Below are 10,053 nucleotides of genomic sequence, written 5' to 3'. Positions count from 1 at the left end.
CTTTAAAGGTTATAGAACCTTGACCCTGCTAGCCAGATAAAGCCTAAGAACAAATGAAGCCTAAGTATAAGTATATAGCCATGCTCTCGACCAGATTCTAGGAAACGTTATGAAGTCTGTAAGAGCACATTATAAATGACTTAGTGTATACTTAATTATAACACTTTTAGTGTTTATCACATAGGAGTGTGTGTGTGTGTGTGTGTGTGTGTGTGTGAGATTCTCTAAGCAAGAGAGATATTACACAGCCGGGCTCTCTATCGGTCTCTAGCTCCTTTCTTTCTGGATAAGCTGGGGCTGGTGACTTTTTGAAGAACCAGCACTCTTCCAAGACAAGTGCTAGAAGCCATTTTTCATTCCTACTGTCACTTGATAAACTTCTATTGACACCCACTTTGTTGGCAACATTCTAAGTGCTGTGTGTACCAGTTCTTGTCCCTTAAGAACTTACCTTCTGTTCCATCGTCGATTTCTAGTTACCTGAAAAGCAACTGTTTAACCTGAACCCTGGACCCTTCAGAGTTTAAGACCACCCCGCTCCAGGTGCCCCAGACCATAGGGTTCAGGAGGGGTGAGTCAGAATTCAGTCAAATTTATCATGGGGGCTACTGATCACCGCAATGGCCATTTCCCATGATTGATGAGGGTGATGACGTCACTGAGGAGACTTTGAATTCTGACATTCAGAAACGGCAGGAGAAGCAGGACATGCTGGACAAGGAGATCTCCCAGTTAGTAGCAGAGGGCTACCATGTGATTGAGCTGGAACAGCACATCTCCCTCATCCATGAGTACAGTGACATCAAGGATGTGTTTGCTGCTGGGCAAAGTGACTGTGACTCGAGTTGCTACCAGCAAAGGGGTTATATCCAGATTTTGATCTGAACCCAAATGACTGTGCAGCTTATTGGAGATTTTTATCCACAGGGACAGGAGGATGGAGGCCAGAGAGGCCAGACAGTATATTCATATGGCTGCCAGATTTAAAAAATGCTAAAAGCCCTCCAAAGTTTGGGGTGGGTCCTAGAGAAGAGGGGTCTTGGGAGGGGGAGGTATTGTCAGTGCTAAGGTCCCTAAACATACTTGTGAGTGGGTGTGTATGGTTGTCCCTTTTGTTAAGAAACATGCAGTCAAAAAAAAAAACTTACCTTCTGTTGGGTATAGATGGGTGAATAAATATTTAAGTTGCTTTTATGATAGAATATCCTTGGAAGACTTCATTGAAGGTAATACTTAAATATTTACAAAAGGAAGATGAGAAGGAAATGTGTAATTCCACAAGAGAATGGCCTTTGACATGGAGGAAACATGAGTACAGCCTCTCTGAAGAGGGAGAGTGCCCATCAATTGTTCAAGGCAGAGAAGCTGAGGAAGAGTCAGGTAGGAGCCAGGGAAAGAGATGGGAATGAGGCCAAGGTTGGCAGCTGGGAGCAGAATTGATTTTACTCTGACTTGAGCAGAAGAGGGCCAGGATCAAAGAGTTTGAATGAGCAGTGTGATTCTAAGCATGGAAATATTGAGATTCTTTGTGGAGGCCACTCTGGAGAAAAGAGGATGTGGCATGAACTAGGATTTTAGCAAAATGGTTCCATGACCAGTGTCAGATTCTTGGAAGAGATTTGCTCTTACGCTCTCTGGGGGTAACCCCCAGACATCTAATATGAACAGTGGCAAATGCACATGGTCATCATAAGGACAGGGAGGTCAGAATAGATGTTTGAGAAGTTGACGGTGCTTCTCTCTGGAGGTGTAGAAGGCTGAGATTCTCTTTAGCCTTATGGTTAGGCTCTTTAGTAGGTACAGAGAGAGAGAGGAACTTGAAATTCAGGCCTGTCTTTAGGTCTGAGCTAAGTAATGGTTGAATTTTACAGTTGTAGGCACTTATTAAAAGTCTAAGACTTGATGACATGTCCTAAGATGTTAGTGTGAACAGGCAAAGAAGAGGTTTGAGGGCTGAATCCTGAAACTCTAACACTTGGAGTACAAGGAAATGGGGGGGGGTGGTTGAGTGGGGCCACAAAAGAAACAGAAGGATTGGTCATTGAGATAGGCAGAGAACCAAGGGCCCCAGGTAGGCTGGGGGCCAAAGTAAGAGGATTTCCCAAAGGAGAAGATGGGTTGGTACACTGTTAAATGTCACATTCTATCCAACGGAAGGGTGGAAGCTTGACTTTGCTCCCAGCCTGCAAGCCAGCCTTCATCGTGTCTGAAGTGCTGTGATGGGCGGCTGAGAGAGAAAATTCATCAAAAAAGTCATTCAGCTGTAGACCATGCTGATCCGAGAAGCAAGATATACCTAGCAATCTCATAGTGGCATGAGTATGTCGGGGGTAACCAATTCCTTTGTGATTAGATTGCTGGTCTCCTCTTTGGGAGGGAATATTTCTTCCCACCAGAAATCTGGTCTGAAGCCCATGGTTGTGGAGGTCACAAGCACAAGAGGGGAATATGCCACTGTTGTCTCCTTAAGTGGATACACAGTCAGACTTCCCTCTAAATATTTGTTTAGACCCATAGAGTAGTGCTGCCCATAGCGTGGGCATGAAAGCTCTTTTTGGCAGAGGACAATAATTAATCCAGAGACTCGTGTCTGGTTAGAGTGTGGAGAAAAGGGAACTATTGAGTGCTGAGACAAACAGAACATTTATATCATTTCCACTCCTGCACACAAATGTACAGTCCAAGGGAAGACTGTAGAAGAAAGGTCAGCAAGAATTTAAGAGTCGGAGGGTGGAGAAGGAGTGCCATAAACTGCCACCATCTAAAGAAACGTAGCCGCTGAAATGGTGAGCACACGTTGTGGGGGTGTGGGAGTCAGTCTTGTGAAGGGAAAACAACGTGGGACAGAGAGGGAGGCACCACAGGCTCCCGCGACCCCTCAGTGAGTCATGATTTGCCATACCGCATTAGATCTAAATCGCCTCCTGGCAGCAAACTGGCAGCGGGGAGGACAAAAAGGTAAGACAGCAGAAAGGAATCTAGGCCAGGACAATAGCCGCTTCCCCGGTTTTCATGGAAATCCTCAGAGGTGATGACCCTCCACCCACTCCAGAGTTATCTCATCAGGCAGGGCTTTCTTCAAGTGCGGAGAGGTACGATTGGCCAAGGATTTAGAGGCTTGGGATTGGCTCAAACACTGTGTATAAGCTCATGGACTGGGTAATAAACTCAGATCTGCACCCTGGTGCTGGTCTCAGAGTCGGATTTCCTGGATTAATCATGTGACTCTGTTGCCTCTCAGGACCCACCTCACCTGTCATTCTCGGTTCTGTTACTACACACAACAAAGATTGGGACCTTGAGTTCCCAACATTGAGTTCCATCTTTCCTGAGGAGCCACGACTAGTAATGGATGCTGAGTGTCTCTATACATGTCTGGTGTGTGCATGTGTGTCTGTGTGTGTGCATGTGTGTCTGTGTGTGTGCATGTGTGTCTATGTGTGTTCATGTGCATGTGTGTCTGTGTGTGTGCATGTGTGTCTGTGTGTGTTCATGTGTATCTGTGTATATGTGTCTTTGTGTGTACATTTGTCTCTGTATGCATGTATACATGTATGTCTGTCTTTGTGTACATCCGTTTGTGTGCATGCATGTATGTGTGCTTTGGTGTGTGTATGTATGTCTGTATGTGTGCACGTGTGTGTCTGTGGTTCTGTGTCTTTGTGAATGTGTGTGTCTGTGCATGTCTGTATATATGACAATGTATGATTGACTGTATGTGAATATTTGTGTGTCTATGTGTGCATGTGTATATGTCTGTCAGTAGGTGTATATCTTTGTATATGTCAGTATGTGTGTGCATGTATGTATCCCCATGTGTATGTCTGCTTGTGTGTTTATGTATTTTGTGCGCATGTGTGTTTCTGTGTGTGTCTGTGTACATGCACGTGTGTGTCCCCATGTGTGTCTTTAAGTGTCTGTCTGTGTCTTTGCATGTGTATCCTGTATGTCTCTCTGTGTGTGTCTGTATGTGTGTGTGTTTGTGTGTTTCTGTGTGTGAGTGTCCATTATGGGTCTGTGTGTATTTGTCTGTGTGTGTCTATATGTGTATATGTCAGAATGTATATCTGTGCATATGTGTGTTTTGTGTCTTTGTGTATCTGTATGTGGGTCTGAGTGTGTCAAAGTGTTTGTGTGTGTGTGTGTGTATGTATGAATGTGTGTGTATGTATGCCTGTTTGTGTATGTGTCTCTATGTGTGTGCATGTCTGTTATGTGTCTCTGGGTGAGTGTCCATGTGTATCTATGAATGCATCTGCACATGTGTCTATGTGTGTGTTTGTTTTGTGTATTTGTCTTTGTGTACATCTTTGTGTTTGTGTGTCTTCATGTATGTGTGCATGTGTATGTATGTTTGGTGTATGTGTGTATTTCTGTAGATGGGTGAGCTGTGCATGCATGTTTGTGTATATGCATGTGCTGTTTGTATCTTTTTGTGTCTGCGTGTCTATTTGTGTTCGTGTCTCAGTATGTTACTTTCTTCAATATCAGCTACTAAGGGACTTGTTGGAAAGAAGGAAGGGTTGGTGGGGAAAGGGTGATAACAGATGTAACAAGGTAAATGTAATCATAATACATTGCATGGTGTGTCTGGAACTGTCAAAAACTGAGTTTAGCAACAGAAAGATTTTTCATGACATTGGTATAAGCTATTTGTGTTTACTGGTGAGTCAAGGGTCTGTTTTCAGTAGGTTCAGGGGAAAGTGTGCAGATAGGAATTAGAGAAAAGGGAAGTAGACCAGAGACTATTTGTATGGACTTGGAAGAAACTTAAGCGGGATTAGAAGTGCTTGGCAGACACGTGACCGGCTGCACAACCCCCTGGAGTTCCTGGCATTTGTGCTTCAGGATGTGCAGTCTGTGTCAGATACGAGTAATTCTCCTGATTCTCCACATGCTAAATTTACACTTCTGCTTCCAAACCACACACTTAAGCATCTTTCTCTGCATGTGAATTCTCTCTGGCTTCTCAGGCAGATTAAATCTTTCTAACACACACACACACACACACACACACACACACACACACACACACCCACCCCACAGTCTTATTTGTCAGACACTAAACAGTAACTTCATGACAAGTCTTATGTCTTTCTAAGATCTTCAGTGCACCTTAATTACTGATGACTTACTTAAATAATTATTAGTTAATAACTAGATAGTTATTAATTAATAATTAATGTTGCTAAATACATATGCATATATGTGCATATAATTTATTGTATGTGTATGGATGTCTTGCATGTCTATGCACTACACATGTGCCTGGTGTCTGCAGAGGACAGAAGAGTGTGTCATATGCCCTGAAACTGCAGCTCAGAAAGGTTGTGAGCGGTCATGTAGGTGCTGTGAATCAAACGCAGGTCGTGTGAGTGAGTTACTAGTAGATATAACCACTGAGCCATCTCTTCAGCTCGGAATCAGTTATTTTTAGAAACAAATTCACGAAGTATATTTTGACTGTGTTCTTTGTTCTCCCTCAACCCCTCCCCGATCCTCTTCATCTCTATACCTACCCTGCTTCGTTTTCTTTCTCTCAAATAAAAAAAAACAAAACAAAAGACCCAGTAAGAGGAAAAGCACCAAAACAAAATAAAAAGTATATTTTAAAAAAAGGAGTCTGTTTTGTGTGGGCTAACTGCTCCTGGACATGGAGCCTGTCCTGGAGTTAACATGCCTGGCGTAACTCCAGTGCGGAAAAACCGAATTTTTCTTTCCCAACCGGCATCAACCGCAGGTGGCTTCTTGGGTAGGTGTGAAATGTTGTTCACTTGAAAGACATACTCTTCCCTTCCAGTTCTGACGGGATAGCGGTGGCTCCTGCCCTTTGCAGGCAAAGATTCGATATTATCTCCAGGCGAGCCCCAAACAGGATTTCTGTGGCGGCGCTAGGCAGAGCTCTGTTTCTTGTTCCCCTTACACCGTGAGTACTAACTGTGTCAGTGAAAGGAGGCCTTGCTGACTTGTACGACCACGGGGCCTGGCCGGGTTCCATCATATTGATTTGTTGCTGCGCCGAGGTGGGTGACCCTGCAGTGTGCCGTCTATGCACCATTAGTCTGAGCTGAGGGCTCCGTTAGTTTTCCTCTCAGGCGTCTGGATTTTCTTAATGTGCCTTCACCAAGCTCCAGCATCATTTCCTTCCCAGTATCTTTTCGGTTACATCTAAAACAGCCTTCATTGCAGTTTGGAGGCTTTTTGAGATGAAGGTTATTTATTTCTATATTTAGCTGACTTTTTCTTTCTTTCTTTTTTCCTGGTTTTTTTTTTTTTCTTCTTCTTCTTCGTGACTCGCAGACCCTGAGTATTTTGTTTGGGCTGTTATCTAATATGCTGAGGGGGCAGACATGTTCTGTATGTACTCTCTCCGTCATTAATTAGCAAAGTCATTTCCTGATGGCCACAACGAGGTTAGAGTAAGTATGCCCATCTAAGTATCCAGCAAGCCCAATGCATTCAGAGTGGTACCAGGGGACCAATTCTATTCTGTTAAACGCCATCTATAGGAAAACACAGATAAAATCTCATGGCCTTAGTCAGCAGGTTTCAACTTATAAAGATCTTCGCTGAGCCACAGTTGTACTTTGGAGGTTTTGCTCAGAGTAACAGTTTTGTTTTGCTCAAGGGTGAAGAAAATCAATCTCTTCTGCGAGTCAGGCTTGCAGCAGGGAGCCGCCACCTTCACCTGCCGTCTGGAAGGACTGTGGGTCTCCGGAGCAGGGTGGATTTCTATGCACAGTCACGAGTTCCACAGGGCATTAATTCTGCCTCATTGCTTGCCCATTTGAACTGGGAAAGTGCTGGTGAATATGTTATCTTTTGGGACTTCAAGTCCCACGTCCGTTCACTGCCATCTCAAGGTCAGAGATCTGTACCTGGGGTGCCTGGGGAGTGCGCTGCTATTCTTTCCATTGCCGTCCCCGCCCCCACTCCATCCCCCATGGCTTCATACACTTTAGACAATCAACATTGCTTTTTTTATGTGTGAAAGGTCAGTGCCTGTAGCACACGCAGTTATACTGTTATGGAGAAACGTAAATGTTTTCTTCCAGCTATGCCCTGGGTTAGAGTCCTGGCTCACATAGCCTGAGTGATGCACAGCGGTCACTGTAAATTCATTTTTTGTGCAAGAAACTACTTTCACTTAAAATATCTTACAATGATTTCTAGTTGCTCTGGGGCCCTAGGGAACTCTGCTCCCCTTCACAAGGTTGTGCTCAGGATAATCTTGAGTGTGTCATAGCCTCCACCCACAAAGTCTGTCGAAGAACCCTTTTCATCTTACTAGGTGTTTGCCTTTTGGTGATTTGGGCTAACCCTTGGTAAATCTATTGTTTCTTCTTCTTCCTCTTCTTCCTCTTCTTCCTCTTCTTCCTCTTCTTCCTCTTCTTCTTCTTCCTCCTCCTCCTCTTCTTCTTCTTCTTCTTCTTCTTCTTCTTCTTCTTCTTCTTCTTCTTCTTCTTCTTCTTCTTCTTCCTCCTCCTCCTCCTCCTCCTCCTCCTCCTCCTCCTCCCCTTCTCCTCCTCCTCCTCCTCCTTCTTCCAAAAACGTATATTATGTTATAGACACCACCAGTATAGAGGGTAGAATATAAATGGTAAAGGATTGAACTTTTTCTATCCAGTAAAAATGGAAAGCACATGTCAAGAATTGCTAAAAAGAGATAGCTATGTATTTAAATGAGGCTGGAGGCTATGAAAATTTGAGCTGGCTGTGAGAAGCATGTGGACTACATTGGTAGGAGACCTTGTGATGCTCTATTGAGAATAGTGATATGTCAACCAGAGTGCAGGCTTGCTATATGAATAACAATGATGGACCAGGTATATAGACTTTATTTTCATTTTCATTTTGCTAACTATCCTTCCAAATGCCCCAGTCGTGTGATAAAGTTTTTTTTTAATATTTTATTTATTTATTATATATATGAGTACACTGTAGCTGTCTTCAGACACACCAGAAGAGGGCATCAGATCTCATTACAGATGGTTGTGAGCCACCATGTGGTTGCTGGGATTTGAACTCAGGACCTCGGGAAGAGCAGTCGGTGCCCTTAACCACTGAGCCATCTCTCCAGCCCGTGATAAAGTTTTAATTAAACTCATTAACTCAACCTTTTTCATATAATTCATTGTATTAGCCTCAGTTCCAATGACTGGTCAACTAGCTTTCGTAATGCTTGTACAGTGGTCACAAATGACCATACTGACAAAGTAGTTTTACATCATGTTCATTTAGTAAAGCCACAATAGTTGATTCTCTCCTTGGGGCTATGACCTCCCCAACTATTCCTCTTGTGTAGTTTATGAAAGGCATGGATTCTTTTTTTGTAGAGCAGGCTTCAAATACAATCAGAAAACAGTTGGTTACTCCTTAACAGTCATTCCATTATTGTCCCCATGGGCACATCTTGCATTACAGGTTGGTACTACAGCATGAAGGATCCAGTGCTAACTAATAACGTTGATGTTTTCTTCCAGAAGCTTGCATGGCATTCTGACACTGTCAAAGACAGTCAGTGGGAATGAGATTTCCATTTCAGTTTCAGATTTCTTTCTCTATGTTCTGCAGACAAAACACATGATGTCTTTGGCAACAAGAGCTTACTACCTAGTTAGGATGGACAACCAAGAGCAATGGTAGTTGTCTGTGTCATTTCAGGGTCTTCTGGGAAAAATAGAAAATCATAGAAGTAAGCTTCTCTAACTTAAAGAGATAGCTATAAACGTGCAAGAATCTTACAGAACACAAAATAGATTGGATCAGAAAAGAAAATCCTCCCACCCACATAATAATTACTATATAACGACAGACCTATCAGAGTTGCACCTGACTCATCAGAGGCTCCAAGAGCTAGAAGATCCTGGACAGATGTCTTGCAGACCCTGAGCGACCACAGATGCCAGACCAGACCACTATACCCAGAAAAACTCTTAATCTCCATCGTAGATGGAGAAACCAAGACATTCCATGACAAAACCAAAACCAAATTTAAACAATATGTTTCTACTAAGCCAGCTCTACACAGGATACAAGAAGAAAAACTCTAGCACAAGAAGGGTAAGTACACCCACCTCCAAAAAAAAAAAAAAACCAACAACAACAAGAAATTAATCATCTCACAGCAAATATCAAAAGGAGAGAATTACATACAAACAGTACCACCTTCAACATCAAAATAAAAGGAAATAACAATTATTGGTCATTAATATCTCTCACCATCAATGAATTTAACCCCCCAATAAAAAGACACAGGCTAGCAGGCTGGATATGTAAACAGGGTTCATCATTATATTGTATACAAGAAGCACACCTCAGCAACAAAGATAGACACTACCTCAGAGTAAAGGGCTGGAAAAGGATTTCCAAGCAAATAGACCCAGGAATCAATCTGGAGTAGTCATTCTAATATCTAATAAAATGGAGTTTCACCCAAAGTTTATTTCATCTAAAAATAGATGGAGAAGGACACCTCATATTCATCAAGTGAAAAATCCACCAAGATGTCTCAATTCTAAATAGCGAGGCCCCTAATGCAAGGGCAGCCACATTCATAAAAGAAACATTACTGCAGTTCAAATCTATCTCCCTCTCCCTCTCCTTCTCTCCTTCTAGCTCTCCCCCGCCTCTCTCACACACAACGGGGCACTTCAATACCCCACTCTTACCAATGTACAGGTGACTGAAACAGAAATTAAGAGAAAGAATGAAACTAACAGATGTTATGAATCAAATAGATCTAACAGATATCTACACAGCCTTTCATCCCCAAACAAAAGAATATACCTTTTTCTCAGTACCTCACAGAACCTTCTTCAAAATTGACCATATAATTAGGCACAAAGCAAGCCTCAAGAGATACAAGAAGATTGAAATAACCCCCTGCATCTTATCAGATCATTATGGATTAAGCCTGGACTTCAACAACAATAGAAATAGCAGCAGCAACAACAACATACTCATGAAAACTGAACAACTCTCTATTCAATGATCATTTAGGGAAGAAATAAAGGAATAAATGAAAGACTTTCTAGAATTCAATGAAAATGA

General features: G+C 42.6%; 1 pseudogene; it reads left to right on the top strand.

Moving 5' to 3' along the window:
• The first annotated feature begins 633 nt into the window (after positions 1–633).
• Positions 634–8,531, top strand: Swi5-ps1 (SWI5 homologous recombination repair protein, pseudogene 1; annotated as a pseudogene).
• The last annotated feature ends 1,522 nt before the right edge of the window (positions 8,532–10,053 follow it).

Source organism: Rattus norvegicus, chromosome 9, assembly GCF_036323735.1.
Source record: "Rattus norvegicus strain BN/NHsdMcwi chromosome 9, GRCr8, whole genome shotgun sequence".
NCBI classification, from domain to species: domain Eukaryota; kingdom Metazoa; phylum Chordata; class Mammalia; order Rodentia; family Muridae; genus Rattus; species Rattus norvegicus.
Note: the sequence above shows the minus strand (reverse complement) of the source record. Positions and strands in the feature narration are given on the sequence as shown.